At 32.1% G+C, this 17937-nt stretch overlaps 1 long non-coding RNA gene across 1 annotated transcript in view; it reads right to left on the bottom strand.

Annotated features, from left to right (window-relative positions):
- Positions 1 to 17937, bottom strand: part of LOC147067453 (uncharacterized) — a 66895-nt gene that overhangs the window by 28341 nt on the left and 20617 nt on the right. The window contains exon 2 of the long non-coding RNA XR_015071542.1: positions 8946 to 9138. This is a non-coding gene — a long non-coding RNA (uncharacterized LOC147067453). The remainder of the gene's footprint in view (positions 1 to 8945; positions 9139 to 17937) is intronic.

Genomic DNA, 17937 nt, shown 5'->3' with positions numbered 1-17937 from the left:
ATTTTGTTTTCATGTTTTTTCCTCTTGCAATATTGCGACGAAAATGATTCTCAACCAAGGGGTGAACAAAAATAAACCATAAATGCGAGTAAATAAGCATTCAGCACGCTTATATATCCGTACTATTCGTTAGAGTAAGATAGAATTTTTACGGCTGAATTAAATATTTTTTCAAAACGTCGCCGGGAAAAATGGATTAGACAAATTACATTCATTGAAAACTGCGAGCACGTGTTGCTGAAATTTATTGTTTTTATGTTAAATATGAAGTTAATGGTAATTATTTTCAGTTGTTTTAGTAGAACATATTGTTAACTATGTTATGTTTAAATTTGGTAGCCGTACTGAGAAGCATCACGATGATATAACGTTTCATAGTTAAGTTTATAATAATAAAATCGAGGTTTTACCGTGCGTTATACGCAAGAAACACGGCTTCATTTTGCCGAAAAATAGGCGCTCTCTATATTCATTACCCTGAGTTCACAACGCATTCCAAAAAAATTGTAGCCATACATAACTTACTAGATTTAAGCGACTATGGCTCGGAGCCGGTTTGCCCATACCATGTCCAAAAATTTATACATATGCGGTAGTATCGAAAAAGATGGCCGTATAGTATTTAGATCAAATTTATAAAACACTTACTTACAAAATACGTTATAAAAACCACCGGAATACAAGGAAAGATAGAATAAAATAGGTAGATAAGTAGATTGGAAACACAATCATATCATTTATATTTTTAAATTATTGTGGTAGGTGCTCGTAAGTATTAAATTTTACCTATCAGATATCTGATAATAATGACGGCATTATTATCATGTATTTGATACCAATTAATAGAAAATTGATGTTCTTATTGAATATAAGAAATGTGAAAGTACAATTTACATTATAATCGTGGAAGATAATTTGATACTTTAGGGAAATATTCTGTACTTATTTATTTAATATATTATTATTTATTACTAATTTTCTGCAAACTTGTACATACAGCACACTGGCTTTATGATACAGATATCATTTTGTGGTATTTTTATTCGATACCAATTTTAAAGGAGTCGACGAAAAGTTTGTATTATTGTAATCAATATTATACTGCCTATGAATAAAACTGTTGAATCAAAATAAAATTACGTGAGAGTATGTTTAAAAAATAAAAATTGATGGTTCAAGTGAATACGTACAAAACGCATTCGGTAAACAGCTTTATCTCGCGATAATCTCTACGGGTTTATGCGACAAAGCGAATCGCGAGCTTTTATGATTGTACTTCTCTCTTATATAAGAGCTTTAATTCTACACGTTTAAATTTTATGTGTCAACCATTTCTAACTATAAAAAGATTAAATAAATCCACAGTAAAGTTATTGGTTAATTAAATATTTTTCCAAATAATTGTTTATCAATTTATAGATATTTTAAGTGAAAAATAAATTATCACAGGATTTATTCATTGTCTTAAGGTTCAAATAGACTATATGACGATCGGGCACATATTTGCTAAGAGCGTTTTAGTGTCTATGGTCAAATCTATGCCATTCCGACATTTATACATACATATTGTATGAGAGCTATGACATCGTATTTACACTCTGTGACACCCTGTGACACAGGACGCCAACATAAGAAACGGGTTTTTCGACATAATTATACATAACCGATCGTCATAGAGTGTATTTGAAGCATAAGTAAAAATCAACGACAAACATAATATAGAGGTCTACAACGTATTTTGTGGTTTAAAAACCTTCTTGTTTACAGTTCCTTCGTACTGTACTGGGTAGCAAATGATACATCAAGGATCACCCTTATAGTGGCTAACCTCCGATAAGGGATGTAACGAGAAGATTTTTTTAAAGCCAAACTTTTAAATCAGTTTAATATATTCCTATAAGCCAGTGAATCACAAAACAGGGTCGCTAAGACGACTTAATAGTGATCATGGAAATCAAGGGGGTAATAAGGACACTGTGGCACTCAAAGAGGTTAAACAATATTAATCTAAACTATGCCATTAAGCTATATATAATTTTAGATATATATGTGTAGATAAAATAATATATTTTTATCGATTATGGCTTGGTTTAGGCAGAGTTTAATGAATTTAAAAAACTAACCAACCCCATCTGTAATATGTATTCTTAATTCAACGAAAACAAATACATGTGACTGAAAAAGTATGCGCTATTTTTGTCGGATCGCCCATAGCATACCTAAAGTATTATGGTTTAGGTTAGGCAGGGTTTAATTGAATTTTAAAACTAACCAATACCACCTGAAAATTGTATTCTTAGTTTAATGAAATCAAATAAGTATGACTGACAAAGTTTAGTGTGCACTTTATGTCGAATCTTAACAGCCTACCTCCATCTCTCGCCACTGTTAGAGAGTATGGGTGCATATGTCGAAGCGATAGGGATGATCTGGAAAGACATTAGAAAACTGTTGAGCGATACGGATTACTGTAGGCGTCTCTTAGTGTTCATATACTCTAGCTAAGGTATGGACATGGACTAATAAACATAAGTATAAGATACGACTCTTAGTAGCTTACATACATATTTTTAAACATGTAGAACTTATATCTACATTTATCAGTTGGGCCAATAGTCCATAGTCAATGTACCTATTTCCAATTTAAGCTGTCGAATAGTTGCGAAATGATCCATAATACGCCTTCAAAAATGTTAATACATAAATAATATAATATTGTTAAAGGTCTTTGATGGAAATTTATTTATAGCTATGTAGCCAAATAATACAATTATTATCTATTAAAATGAAAATAGAATTCATAGAATTTTATTTTTTAATATAATTGGTATGATTTTCAGGTAGAATTACTCAGATTACACTAGCTTATTAAAGAAAGCTCGCTTTATAAATTTCACCCACGTTCTTTGGATTTCACTGAGCGAGATTTAATGACCTGCCCACGCTCGTTTCGATAGCATGAAGCTTATGCACCGAGTGAATAACTGAAACAGTTCAATAATTTTATGTCTAGAGTATAAACGCACGCAAGAGAGTATTGTGAGTATAAAACCGTTTAAAAACATTACATAAGTAAAAAAAAATATGGACGGGTATATTAACGTTTCATGCACCCACGGTGGCCGCGCGGCTCAAGCGTTGGACTATCACGCCGTGGATCCCAGGTTCGAATCCTGGGTCTGGCAAGTACACATATTGTTTTTCAATTTGTGTTTGTCAGGGTATGGACCTAATAGGTTGAGCAAGTGGCTGACATCCATTTCTCGTAAAAAAAACAAAATCTGTTAATACAAACCTCTACTCTGTGGAGGCCCATATGATTCTATTAGGATCGGACATGGTCGAAAAAAAATATATATTAACGTTTAGTATTCTGCGAGAAGACGAGGCCCTATGCCAGCGTTTGTTTATTATAATTTTCGGTATATGGAGTGCTCAATAATCAACGTTGAAGCGGATAGCGGTTTTTATTTGAAAAAGTAAGTACCTATGCGTAATGAGTTGACTTCGGCAATAAGCTGAATCCAAATGATCAATGAGTAACGACATCTATTTTTGATCCTACCTGCGATCTCTTTCTTGGAATTTGGCCAGCTAACTAGTGACAGGTAAAAAGCTTATTATAATCGAACAACTAATTTTGAAATACAGATAAATAAAATAAACCATAATATAATAAGACTAAATTGCAGCTACGCCTGGTAATTAGACTACCAGAAGCCGGCTCCGGTGTAAAAATGAGCAGTTCTAATTAAAAAATATAATAGGTACGATTCAAATAGAAACTGATGCTAAAACCAACCAGTTACATTCAATTCTCACAGAAAACGTCATTTAACACAATTAATATTGTTATTGAAATGTGGAAGGTTTTTAAAAATAGACGCCTCGTTTACGACCTTTTGAATTACCAACATCGATACAAATGCATTTTATTTATTGAATTTTAGATACAAAACAGAATATCTGAATTTTAATTGATTTAAGATTAGTAATTTTTCATTTTAAATGTTTTTTGCTACCCGAGTTTCGCCTTTTAACATTTTCAAGCACTGTGCACACTCTTCACTCAATAATGGCATACGTACAGCTATCGCAAAATAAAGTAGCTGGCTTTTTTATAAGCACTAAAAAAACGCGAAAATATTTTATTCGAAAATAATGAATTTACTCAGACATTGGATATTATTAAAAAAATATTTGGTTATTAAATTATTGTCCTTTTATTCAATACCTACGGAATATGCAGAAGATTTAAAAATATACAATTATTTTTATTGAAAATATGAAATTTTAAAATACCCCAGAAAAAATCCTATAAAAATGTTATATGGAGTTGAGAAGGAAGACCGATAGCTCACTGGACAGAATAGTCACATTCATACAGTGAAAAGATGTGAGGTTCGTGTCCCACCCACTTGGTCTAACCCACAAAATAGAATAATAAATATCCTACATTTTGACGCAGGGTTTTGAATATGTAACTATCCTACGAAACTGAACCACACATTATAGATGCGCTATAGTGTGTAGTGTAACCTTCAAATACACCGATATTGAATGAGCGTCAGTGCATAAATCAAGAGCAGTTGTCAGAACGAAGGACAAGCGTATTCTTGACACGTATTTAAGTTTATCCCATATTATTAAAACTTGAGATCGGTTGCCTGTTACTCCACACCCGTTAAATATTTCAGTTCCCATTATTTGGTCTAAACCAGGGGTACTCAACCTTTTTATACCTACCGCCCACTTTTGTATCTCTGTTAGTAGTAAAATTTTCTAACCGCCCACCGGTTCTACAGCAATGGTGATTTATAAAGTAGGGAAGTAACTTTACTTTATAAAATTTATAAAGCAGAGTTACATTAAGTTTAAGCATGTAATAAGAATTACTTACCAAATACTTTATGTCAGACTTTCGCTAAGTTTGGTAGAATACATCTTTATAAAACAACCTTCTGTAGTTAAATCTATCTTTTTAGTTATACTTTGCATACATAGAAGCATGAAGTCTGATGAAATTACATTTAAATAATTAAATTATTAATGAGATCCCTGAGGCTGATGCTGTGAAACTAAATACTGGATATCTGGCTCAATTTTTGTGAGGAACAAACGAAGGTCTTCTCTTTCGGAAATATTCAGGTGGTTTCTTTCTTTGTTCATAATATGATTAACAGCACTAAAGCCTAATTCCACAAGATATTATGAAGTAGGGAAAGGTATCAATAAACTGAATATCAATATGCGAGGGCGATACAAATAGTATATTTTCTGAAATTTAAATTGTCACGGGTAATTTTATGAAAACAATGAAAAGTTTTTTAAAACCCCTACCGCTCACCGTGAATGCTGGAACCCCTGGTCTAACCAAACCTTTTTTCTAATAAATGTGTCGGAGTGAGATGGAATAAGGAACAGGCAGGGTAGGTTGACTCCAGAATGAATAACTCAGAATTTGGTGCGTGAATGAAATGAACCCTGGTTTTATTATCTCCTTTCAAATAAATATTAATTTAATTATTACAGATAAGTTTACAGATTATAATTTAGATTGGTGAAGTCACGATTATGCGTTCTGATGAATTGCGAAGTGCGACCGGGCGGAGCAAAACGATAACGTTACGGTTAAATCTTTGATAACTGACTGACTGAATTGCTTTCTCCTACTGAGTGTTTTATACAAATTCGATACAATAGAAAATGCTGCTATGAACTAGGTACTTGCATATTTTGATAATCATGCTTATTAGGTTTATTGTGTAATGCATGGCTCGTTTATAAATAACTGATTTTAATTTGAACAATTAAGCAGTTTTTAATAATTAGGCAGATTGATTTTCATATAAACAACTTTTGTGCATATCATGATAAATCGTTTTGTAAATTATAAATAATTGATTAATATAATTATTGAATTATTTTTGCTAAATTAGCTTTGTTGAAATTTGATTGATTCACATACATCGCTTGATTTGCAATTTTAAACAATATTGTGTTGCAAGATACATTGTAATTATAAATTGATGGTTTCCTGCCAAGTCATGCGGATGGTATGGTATTCACCCTACAAATATATGCATTTTGAATTTTTGGTTATTATATTGTCACTATTTTTCAAAATACGGTTTTATATTTGCAATACAACTGTGCAAGCGTGGGATTATAATAAGAATATAGTCTATCAAACTCATTCCGAGTCATAAAAATCTAGACTAAAGCTTACGCAAGACTTTTGACGAATGTGCTAAGCTGCACGGAATAAAATTATTGGGAGAGTAAGTTATGATATCAACATTTCCTTGAATGTCTAGCGAAATAATCCGCTATTATCTAATAACAATAAATCACAACGAGAAGACGGCAATTGTTTTCATATTGGCCACATTAATTTATTATTACCCGTATTTTAAAATATTTTTTTTACTTCTTGTCCCTACATTTTTATTTTATCTCGTAATAATCTCACAAGAACTAAATATAAGACGATTTCATCATCCTGTAAAAAATAATGAGTTATGCATCAATTACATTGACCTACTTTACGGGCTGCTTGTTGGCGAATTTACAATCTGCCTGTAAAGTCGCCCAGTGTCATCATTGAACAAGCTAACAAGCAGATTGTAAACAATCTACCGAGAAACGTTGAAAGCCGGTCAACTTTACACGCTACACGCCGGCGTGTGGGCCTACTGCGTCTGCGCAGTAGAGCGCAGTAGCAACCTCCCGGTAAAAAAACGAACTACGTTCTGTCAAAATAGTCGCTGGCTTTTGGCTTCTCAGCGAATGGAAAGTTTTGTGTGTCATCATCACAATCGCAGTAGCTGAATCGCCCGCTATTAAATTCGCCAACAAACAGCTCGTAAAGTAGCTCAATGTAATTGACGCATTAGGAACATACATAATTTTGAAAACACTTCTGAGAAAATATATTATAACCAATAGAAAAAATCTTTTTCTAAAAAAGTAAGACACCCAGCATGAATTTAACCTGCGTCTCTCGGATTTCGCGCCTGTGCACGTAGACCACTATGCTATAGGCGCTATACTTAATTGCGACAAAATTAAACCAATGGCTCTTACAATACTCTCTAAAGCGATTTCTTAATTGACTTTAATTACTAAATGACGTCACAGATCACTCCCAGATTTTTGTTATAACTTACTTGTACTTGGTAATATTTTTTTTATTATTCAAAGAATAATTCACAAGATCTAAGAATGTAATATTCTTTTTATTGGACATACGTCATTTTGAAAACACTTCTGAGAAAATATAAAACCAATAGAAAAAATCTTTTTTGAAAAAAGTAAGACACCCAGCAGGAATTTAACCTGCGTCTCTCGGATTTCGCGCCCGTGCACGTAGACCACTATGCTATAGGCGCTATACTTAATTGCGACAAAATTAAACCAATGGCTCTTACAATACTCTCTGAAGCGATTTCTTAATTGACTTTAATTACTAAATGACGTCACGGATCACTCCCAGATTTTTGTTATAACTTACTTGTACTTGCTAATATTTTTTTTATTATTCAAAAAATAATTCACAACATCTAAGAATGTAACATTCTTTTTATTGGACATACGTTATTTTGAAAACACTTCTGAGAAAATATATTATAACGAATAAAAAAATCGTTTTTGAAAAAAGTCTTAAAAAAATCTTGGAGTGATCCATGACGTCAGTTAGTAATTAAAGTAATATCTACTTTGATTTAAAATACAAAAGCCGATCGCTAATAGTAATAACTCAATTTGGAGTATTATTAAATTTAAATTTGTCGCAATTAAGTATGGCGCCTATAGCATAGCGGTATATGTCCATGCGCGCGAAACCCGAAAGATGGAGGTTCGATTCCTACTGGGTGTCATACTTTTAAAAAAAAAGATTGGTTATAATATTATATTTTCTCAGAAGTATTTTCAAAATTATGATGAGAACGTTACATTATTAAATCTTGTGAATTATTCGTTGAATAAAAAAAATAGTTAATTTTAAAATAAGTTAGGGATATTGACAGTATGACGTTTCCGTCGCTATATTAGAATAAAGTATTTCTTCAACCTTAGATACACATTTACTCTAGCATCGACCATTAACTACGACGGTTTTTTTGAAGCTGGTATACTTATCAGTAGGGAATCGAATCCCAAGCCAAAATTCCTATCCCGGGATTTCGGGATTACAATTTGACAATCCCGGGATCTTTTTCCATTGTTAATATAAAAAAAATATATTTATAAATAACATCGATAAAATCGGTCAAAAATAAATATACTATAATTTATGCTATTTAAGACATTTATTGTTTATATTGTATACGTTCAATCTTGGAAATACATAAGTTTAATGGAGTAAATAATATTGTATTATAAATAATAATGTGAATTTAATATGAGATTGCTGTTTCTGATAGTAAAGACTTGAATGAATGGGTAAGCGAGATTTAAAATCATGGTGTACTTATAGCCTTTTCGCTTCATAAATCTAATTAGTCAGCCAAATATGAAACCGCCGTAAAACGTATCAGATCATGATGGAATTACTTTGTTAACAGTGCGAAGCATTGTTTTTTTTTCAATCTTTCTCATTTTTATTAATTTATGTGAACAAAATAAAATGAATCGGCAACTTACACACGGGTATAAATCAAACTTCATTCAACCTCAGTTTATTACTAATGTAGTTATTTGTTATTAAAAGTATTTTTTCTGTTGTATTTTATTTTCCATAAAAAACATCAATTCCGAAAGTTTCGGGATTATGTTTATTAATCCTGGGATTTATAGGTATCGAAAATAGCTCAGGATCCCGGGATTGGAATCCCTACTTATCAGTATGATTTTTCTTTGTAATTAACATTATGAAGACGTAATCGTGAAAAATATGTTTTTTACGACAATAACAAATTTAGAACAGTGAAATCAGAACTTACCATTATTAGATTTCATGTTGTCCTTTGTTCTGGGTGTCTTGTCGTTAAGATACATTCTAGTTGTCAGGGTCCACAGCATTCTTTCACGTGGTGCTGGAGCACTGTTTCAGAATTCAGGAGGATATGTCTTCGGTTCCCTCTGAAGATTGTAGCGTTTCATAACAGTCATGTTGATGAGATACCTTTAAACAATCTTATGATAAGAAATTATTAATGATTATTGTTATCCACATAGAAAATTTTTTTATTGCGTAAACGAGTCGAAAATGGGAAATTTAAAAAAAGTATATTATTAACAATACTGGAATTTATAAATCAAAATAGTATAGAAATTCGTGCTAACCATTCAAAAGAATGATTTGAAAATGTATACACTAAGATTAATTTATTGATTCCTATTAAACATGGGCTGAGTGAATGATATATTACATATAAAGTCATTGTCGTGATATAGCATAGCTATAGATTTACATCTAGAGGCCATCCATGGACTGAAGCCGTATTCGGTTTCGATCCATGTGCCATACTAAACTTATGATTTTTGTTCATGAAAATATATTTTCACTAAATTTGTATAAGTGTATGTTATAAACAAATACGATCAGATGCTTATAATATACTTTGTGAAAATATATTTCCATGAACAGAAAAGATAGGATTAGTATGGCACACGGTTTGAAACCGCATACGGTTTCAGTCCATGGATGACCTACTAGTCTGAAGAGAGAATGGTGAAGAATATTTAGTGGAAGAATTACTGGCAAGATTGTAATAAGCACATATTGTATTCTTATTGTTATTTTTTATAAGAAAATCGATCATTTTAAAAGTATGAGTTATTAATTCAGTATCAATTATGGCCTGACAACGTTTGGTGACCTCCAAAAACTTCTTTCATCCTGGATGATCCAGCACCGACGCTTTCCTTTATTTACAGTAATACTATTGATTTTATAAATGGATTTTTCCGTCACAAACAAAATATAATGATAATATTAATATTAATCTTTAAATTCCATATTTTTACAGTTTATTTATTTACTTTACTGTCCCTGCTATATTCAGGAATCAATAAGAAAAATTCACTACTACGACATTTAATTAGCTAGAAAATTGAGTTATTCAAAACAATTGTTAATAAGACACGTTTTTATGTTTTTACCGAGGCTTTGACTGCGACTTGCTGTCGTATCGCCTCTTCTAATCTAGAAGAGGATCCGCCGATCAGGCCATCACTCCAATTCTGTTAAAGAACTTTACAATTCTGCCAAGCTCTTCCGTCCTACCCATCAACAGGGCACCTTTCACTTCGTCGACATTCTCAAAGACATCCGCAATTTGCAGCTGTACTCCATGTCGTTCATATTTAGGACATTGCACTGCTATATAATATGTACAATGTCCTCCAGAACATCACATTAATCGCAGAGCTTCGAATCGCTTCTCCGTATGAGGACATCAAATCTTTTATCCATTATGTGTCCTGTCCTTAGCCTCAGTATCTAATAATACACTTTAATCCATGTTTTTTTTATTATTTATGATGAAAAAATGTCGTTAATATAAAATTATTATTTTGTAATCTCAAAGTGATCATTGATTCTCTTCAATATTACAGTGGTGAGTTAGTAATAGTTTTTCTAATACGATTGATAATTTGTCCGCCCTTGCAATCCCGGAATGAACGATTTATTATCTTAAAAATTATTATATAGGTGGTTTTATTTAAATTGAAAATGTTTATATGACGTTTTTATACTAATAAAATGTTATTATTATTCTGTCATATTTTATGAAGGTTTTGTATTGAAGACTATGTAAATTTTTTGTACTTATATAAATAAGTGAAATTAAATTAAAAACAATGATGCCAAAATTACATTAATATTCTCTGACTGACAAGACAAAAATGTACTAAAAACACCGAAAAAATAATATAATTTAGAACAAACTAGAAAGCTTCCAAATAAGCCATATAATGGCGGTAAATTAAAAAATAAAATGTACTGAAATGAACAAATGTCAGACAGAAAGACATTTTTTTCAACAATCAATACGTCTAAGTGTCACGGGGGACCTGAATGAACTCAATTAGTTCAAGTCAATATTGTCGTTGTAATCAATATTTCGGCAAATGTTCATTAAACAGTATCTTTGTTAATATAAAGCTTGTTCAAATATTGTGAAATCAATGAAAAGCTCTGGATGTATTCAAGCATGAAAATCTGCTAAATTCTAAAATAATATTATTATTCGTCGGGAGCTTTGGGTATATAGTGACTTCTAGTTATTAATACGCATTATAAATTTAGTAAAATAATACGAATGGATAATATGGTGTTATTTCGTTTAATGAAAGATAAGAATGGAATTCATAATATGGAAATAATTCACCTAGTACCAACCTAGTGGAGGCACGTAATAGGGATTCCACCAACGGATAAGACGACGAATATTATATCTGTTAATCATGGCCCCCAGAAGGAGGGGCTGACAGGGCCCGGCCTGGCGGGTCGACCTGATGAGTGAGATAAACACACATCACAAATTTGCCCTAATGGGAAAAAAGTCGCTTGCGGCGCTATGTTATTTGTAGAGTGTTAACATTTTAAAATGTCTGTTTGTGTGGTACAATTTTTGATTACTGTGTGTCGATATTCGACAACTCCATAGTTTTTCTTCAACAATACAAATAAAATGTTAAAAATACACCGAATACCCTTAATTTTACCTGAAACAACATTTACAAAACTATTCTGCAAAAAGTCCCACTGCCTTTAGCCCTAGCGATTGGTAGGGCGGCCCGCTTCAAGATGTGGGGGCCATGCTGTTAATATACTGGCTCTATAAGATAGTCCCTTAGACGATTTTTGCAGTTCTTTGACCACATATGATACCACCACAATAATTTGGAAAGGCTCATCGTCACCGAAAAGCTCGAAAATAGAATAGAAAGAAATATGTGGCCCACACAATAGTATATTATAGATCTCAGAGTACCAGATCACCGTATAAAAATTAAAAGGATATGTCAAAAAATAGCCAATTTCCTCAACAGTGACGGACACGAAAGCGATTAACGAAAAATCCAGAAACAGCCAATCATCTTTCGACACGTATTCATAACAAGCATATTCAAGAACATTACCATTTTACGTGCGTTTACAGGAAACTGCATGGTGAAAGAAGACAAGGTAACCCGTCTAAATTTTTGGGCGCTATGAAATTTATGAACAACCACGATTGTTCATCAAAACAAGTAACGCTTGTTTTTTTTAATTATCTGATTTTCTCTTTTCACCCGCCACATCTTCACATACAAAATCACATACATATTCAGACGTATACCGTGGCGTAACGAACGTCAGGCTCCTTTTAATGTTGTATTGAGAGTTTCAGGAGCACAATCTGTAAGACGTTAGCTGGCGTGCACTCGAGTGTGTTATTTTAATAACTTCACCGCAACATAAAGGTACCAATTATTGTTGTAACACACAGGCTTCAGTAAATTGCATATATGCATTGAGAGCTCACCAGACTAATAAGACTCAAGTGTACAAATTGCTACAAATGAATGTGCAATACGAAATTAGCCGCAGTAACATTTTTTCAGTTTCACTTTATTATTTAAAATCTTTATCCGCATAGAAAAATGTTTGCTACGACTAGGGATTGCAATACCGGTATTTGAAGTATTGAATTACTTATCGATACCGAAATACCGGTCTCAAAATCCAATATACCGGTATTAAGAAAGCGTTTATGTTTTTCGAAACTGAATTTAATGATATTTTTTCATTACTTATTACTATATTGTATATTAAATTTAATGTATAAGTTGTATACTGTCAAAACGAAAATAGATTAATTGAAAACAACAAAAGTTAAATAACATTAAAACAATATCAGTATCATTGATCACAATGAATTATCGCTATGAATTTCTAAAAAAGAAAACATTCATGTCAAATATTTCCAATTATTCTATAACTATTGATCCAACGTTGATGGTACATCCAACAAACTTTGAATTTGAGAGAGATTCTCCTTTACCCGGACTTATAATATTTGTAAAAATTAGCAGTTCTAAAATGTGATCTACTTATACATATTTATAAAGGTCAACATATTAAATGGAGGTATGTTGCTTTAAATTAATATATTAAATAGATTTTAATAGTTATATTTTTATTGATAGGTACTTATTTTTTCTCTAATATGTTTTGATGGTACTGTTCGGTTATCAGGAATACAGCGGCAAACACATTTTGAAAATAACCGATAAACTGGATTATTTGTTAGTTTGGGTTAGTTTAGGTTAGGTTAGGTTAGGTTGGGTAAGGTTATGTTAGGTTAGGTTTGGTTAGGTTAACCTAACAAATAATCCAGTTTATCGGCTATTTTCAAAATGTGTTTGCCGCTATATTTCTGATAACCGAACAGTACCGTTTTGATTAATACCGGCAATAATACTGATATTCAATAAGAAATACCAAAATACCGGTATTGATATATTCATTCGGTATTACAATCCCTTGCTACGACATCTTTGGGTAAAACAATAAAGCAAAAATTCACCATTAACAAAACAAAAAGTAAAAAAAGGCGAAAGATAATTGCGATAACGGGAAAGAAGGATCACAGTCATCAAGGTCGAAGTTAGTCAGCGAGTAACTTTGTTTTTGATATTCGCAGAATAATTTTATTTTGAAATTGACTTTTTTGATTATAATAATACAATTTAACCAAAGAAGAAACGTGTATAAAACTAAATTGGTTGCCTTCGGCGCTTGACAACTATGCCAGGGATTTTTTTTCGATATGGCGATTTAGAGGGCATCCAATGTCACAATATAAATTTACTAAGTGAAAATATTTTTCTTTTTCATGAATTTTTTTCTTCAAGCAATACCGAGAAAGGGTAACTCATTGGTTCCCTGCGGCTATGTTTCTGGACATGGAAGTGAGGATTTGATATACATACAGTAGCGATTTTATGTAAGCAAATACCTGACTATTAACAATATTAATAATATATAATATAAGTTTAATAGAAAGGGTCACTATAATTCATTGTAAGTTACAGATACTTAATACTCTTTAGTTATTTACACTATGCATTTAATTCGTATGCAGATTAAACACAATCACTCATATAATAAAACTATAATAGTAAGTAAATAATTATAGCAATAGCTGTATTTAATAATTGATATATTCCACTTACGTGAGTTGAGTTTACGTAGTAGTTATTTTATATAATATTCTTTTAATATGGTCTTCTAAGCTTATTTCATCGGCTTAAGCGTTGGACTATCTCGCCGTGGGTCTAAGGTTCGAATCCAGGGTCTGACAAGTACACATATTGTTTTTCAATTTCTGTGTGTCAGGGTATGGACCTAATAGGTTGAGCAAGTGGCTGACATCCATTTCTCGTAAAAAAAAAAACAAAATATGTTAATACAAACTTCTACTATGTGGAGGCCCATATGATCATATTAGGAACGGACATGGTCGAAAAAAAATACCCATATATATGGGTATATTTTTTGCGCACATTAGGCAAACTCCGAGTGGCATACCGGGCAAGAAACCCAACTAACGAAGCCGTAGATTTTTTAGCGCGCGTTCGATTTCCTGTTCGACATCACTTTTTTAAGAATGAAAGTAATAGTGAAATGTCTTTTATAAAAAAGTAAAAAATAATATTTCATGTTTTGTATCAGTTCAGTGGCTACTGAAGATGAAACAAAATTCAAGTTCAAGTCTTGTAGATATGGCTGTCCCAGGACTTTATTTAGTTACCTGCTACAGCATACCTTCCTTCAACAGGAAGCCTTCGCCAATGCAATTTACTGTCGGTCTTATAGTTTCTATGTTTTTTTTTCACTCTCTTCTGTGTATCCACCTACTAGAACCGGCTCTTCTGATGGGTTTGCATAGCTTTATTATACTCGTAGTTTCATTTTAACTGTCTCCGTTAACCATAACAGAACCTGTTTTCTGTTTCTATTTTTTTCTGATGTTATTTTAAGAAGTATATTACTTCGTCCACTTTTGCAAACTCGTCAAGATACCTACTGTAACCATGATTATAATAGATATACGAGGCCAATAAAACGATGCATTATTATGAATGAGATAACGTAACCTAATCAAGGCTTGGTTAATTTTATAAATTTCAAATATCCCGCCATTTGCAAAATAGTAAGCACAACTTAAACTGATTTTTAAGTAAAATCTGAGCGAGTTGGCTCTTGATGATAAATACCTGATCGATTTTTTTTCTCAGTCAACGTTTGTGAGTACCATTTTAAAAATACTCTATGTTAAAAAAAAGTCTTACGATGTTTGTATTAATGTTAATCACCCGTGGAATTCCGCCTTTTTAAAGTTATGTTTATTTATAATCACACAACATAATGTCTATAATTGTTCCTGTAAAAATGTAAAAGTTTTTCATAAATAAAAGAGTGGTGGACGCTTGCTAATTTTTGTTTTCTTTCAAATACGGCACTCACGTCTTAAGTCACGAATAGTTTTCTAACGTCTATTTAAAAGTAACCATAAATCGGAAGGTTATACTACCCACCTACTTCTGTATGTATACATATTTACCACAAATTCTTTCACGTAATGTTCATAATACGTCAACTGTGTAAACAAGTTAATACTGTCACTATCTAAAATATAATATAGCCTTCAATTCCGAACTATTAGCACGTAGGAACTCGACTCAGAGTAAACTCTCTTTGTAATGTACAGCATGCCTCATTTTATGTAGGATTTAATATAATATAATACTGTATAGAGGCTGTCTGAGAAAGTCTGGATTTCCAAGGAGAGGCAATCACGTGACATCAGTTAAGGGATACTGGAAGGGTGAAGGTCACACGTGGAATAATAATTTTACTCGGGTTTTTAAAGTGTGTGGCTTAAACTAGACACTCGGTGTTTCAATTTTAATCTATGTATACGTGTTGTATAGCTTAAATATATTTTAGTTAGGGGATGAAATATGATTAAATAAGTTTGCTGTAATATATAAATAATAATTTCTGAGGAATTTGTCTAGGATTAGTAGTACCCTATAAATATATATAACGGCTAATCGAGCCTGTTAAATTGATGACAAAATTGAGTTTAAGAGAACTGGTGACGAAAGACTAATGGGTAATGAATAAGAAGAGTGCCGACAGTAGGCCTTCATCCAGTAATGGATTGAGAATAGCCGATATGATGATGACTTATGAATTATCTATAGCTGTAAGTTGTCATCATTATTGCTGTGAAGGATGCGATTCAAATTTAAAAAAAAATCGCAATTTGCAGTGGTGTGCATCCCATGCAAAGCATCCCATGCAAAGCATCCCCGTACATTATAGATAAAGTGTTAAGTAATAATAATCGAATGGTCATATTGACTGTATTTTAATTCTTCAAAAGGTTCTATGTTATTCGTATTACGCAAATATTACTTGAATACAACACAATTATCATGATAGAACACCGCGGATTATACTACTTTATCGACTGTTTACCAAGATTTTGTTAATTATAAAATTTTAAGAAGATAATAATTGTATGTACTTATTACGTATTATAGTAAGTAGATTATAATAAATATGTATGTTTTTTAACAGAGTCCCTACAAGAAAAGGTCACCGCAGACCACTAGTACTTCTTTTCTTTCGACCATGTCCGATCCTAAATAGGATCATATGGGCCTCCACAGAATAGAGGTTTGTATTGACAGATTTTGTTTTTTACGAGAAATGGATGTCAGCCACTTGCTCAACCTATTAGGTCCATACCCTGACACACACAAATTGAAAAACAATATATGTACTTGCCAGACCCAGGATTCGAACCTGGGACCCACGACGTTATAGTCCAACGCTTAAGCCACGCAGCCACCTAAGTACTAAGTAAGGTATACATTTTATGACTTTTGTCAATTAAAGTTTAAATTAATTTTTTCAACCATAGGGTTTTACAGTGAATCGGTGACTACATATTGCTGAGATTTTCAGGTGTTCTTATAGTTTCAAATATTCCGGATTCCTGTTGATGTCTCTCTCAATCATTACGATGATCTCAATATAAACCATTTATGCAAAATAATTAATGACTAGATAACATGTTCTGAAAAAGGCGCTATCCGAATAAACAAAAATTAACAACAATACTTAGTATTGGGGAGCATACCGACTGTGTTTAGGAAAAAAGGCGTAACCCTCGATTTTTCGTGCTTTTATTAGATATTAACAATGTATACAACTAAATACACGTTATGTAAAAAGTAAATAAGCCGCAAATGCCGATTTATTATATAAATTCAGGTTTTAATTGAGCTTTAATTAAGTTTTAATTTAAGGAAAAAAGCATTTACCCTCAATTTTAATGATTTTCTGTAATAATTTTCTTAATTATTAGTAGATTGAAAAGATATTACACCAAATCATCAATCATCATGCACCCAATGTCTGTCTATTTTTTTTTATTAATATTAAACCAAATTAAATCAAAAAACGTTTTTTGCCTCTCCTGTAAAATTTGTTCTGTGTGGGTTACGCCTTTTCCCTAAACACGGTCGATATTAAATAACAGACAAAATCGTAACGTAGGGAACGAGTTTAAGGAATTAAGATTTTATAAGAGAAAAGGGATGAAATTTTAAAGCTCGTTTTTCTACAATTTGGTCATATTTTGGGGAAAAATTTCCTATCACAGTGAGGGCGCGACATATATCACACATGCTGTTGATGACACCTGACTCGATGTAGAATAGTTTGTACTACGCAGTGTCAGCATGTGATGGAATGTGTGATTATTCTGATTTTTATTCTTATTATTGGGTCATCTTTTTTACGTTAGAAGAATTCTTAGAAAAAGTATCAGAGGCTTACAAGTAGTCACATATTAATTATCGTGGTACATGAGATAGTAAAAAAAGATGTGAAATATTGTATTTCATGATGTTGGGGTTTTA

Source organism: Rhyacophila brunnea, unplaced genomic scaffold, assembly GCF_057557595.1.
Source record: "Rhyacophila brunnea isolate RB1 unplaced genomic scaffold, BYU_Rbru_1.0 scaffold_4, whole genome shotgun sequence".
In the NCBI taxonomy this organism is placed as follows: domain Eukaryota; kingdom Metazoa; phylum Arthropoda; class Insecta; order Trichoptera; family Rhyacophilidae; genus Rhyacophila; species Rhyacophila brunnea.
Note: the sequence above shows the minus strand (reverse complement) of the source record. Positions and strands in the feature narration are given on the sequence as shown.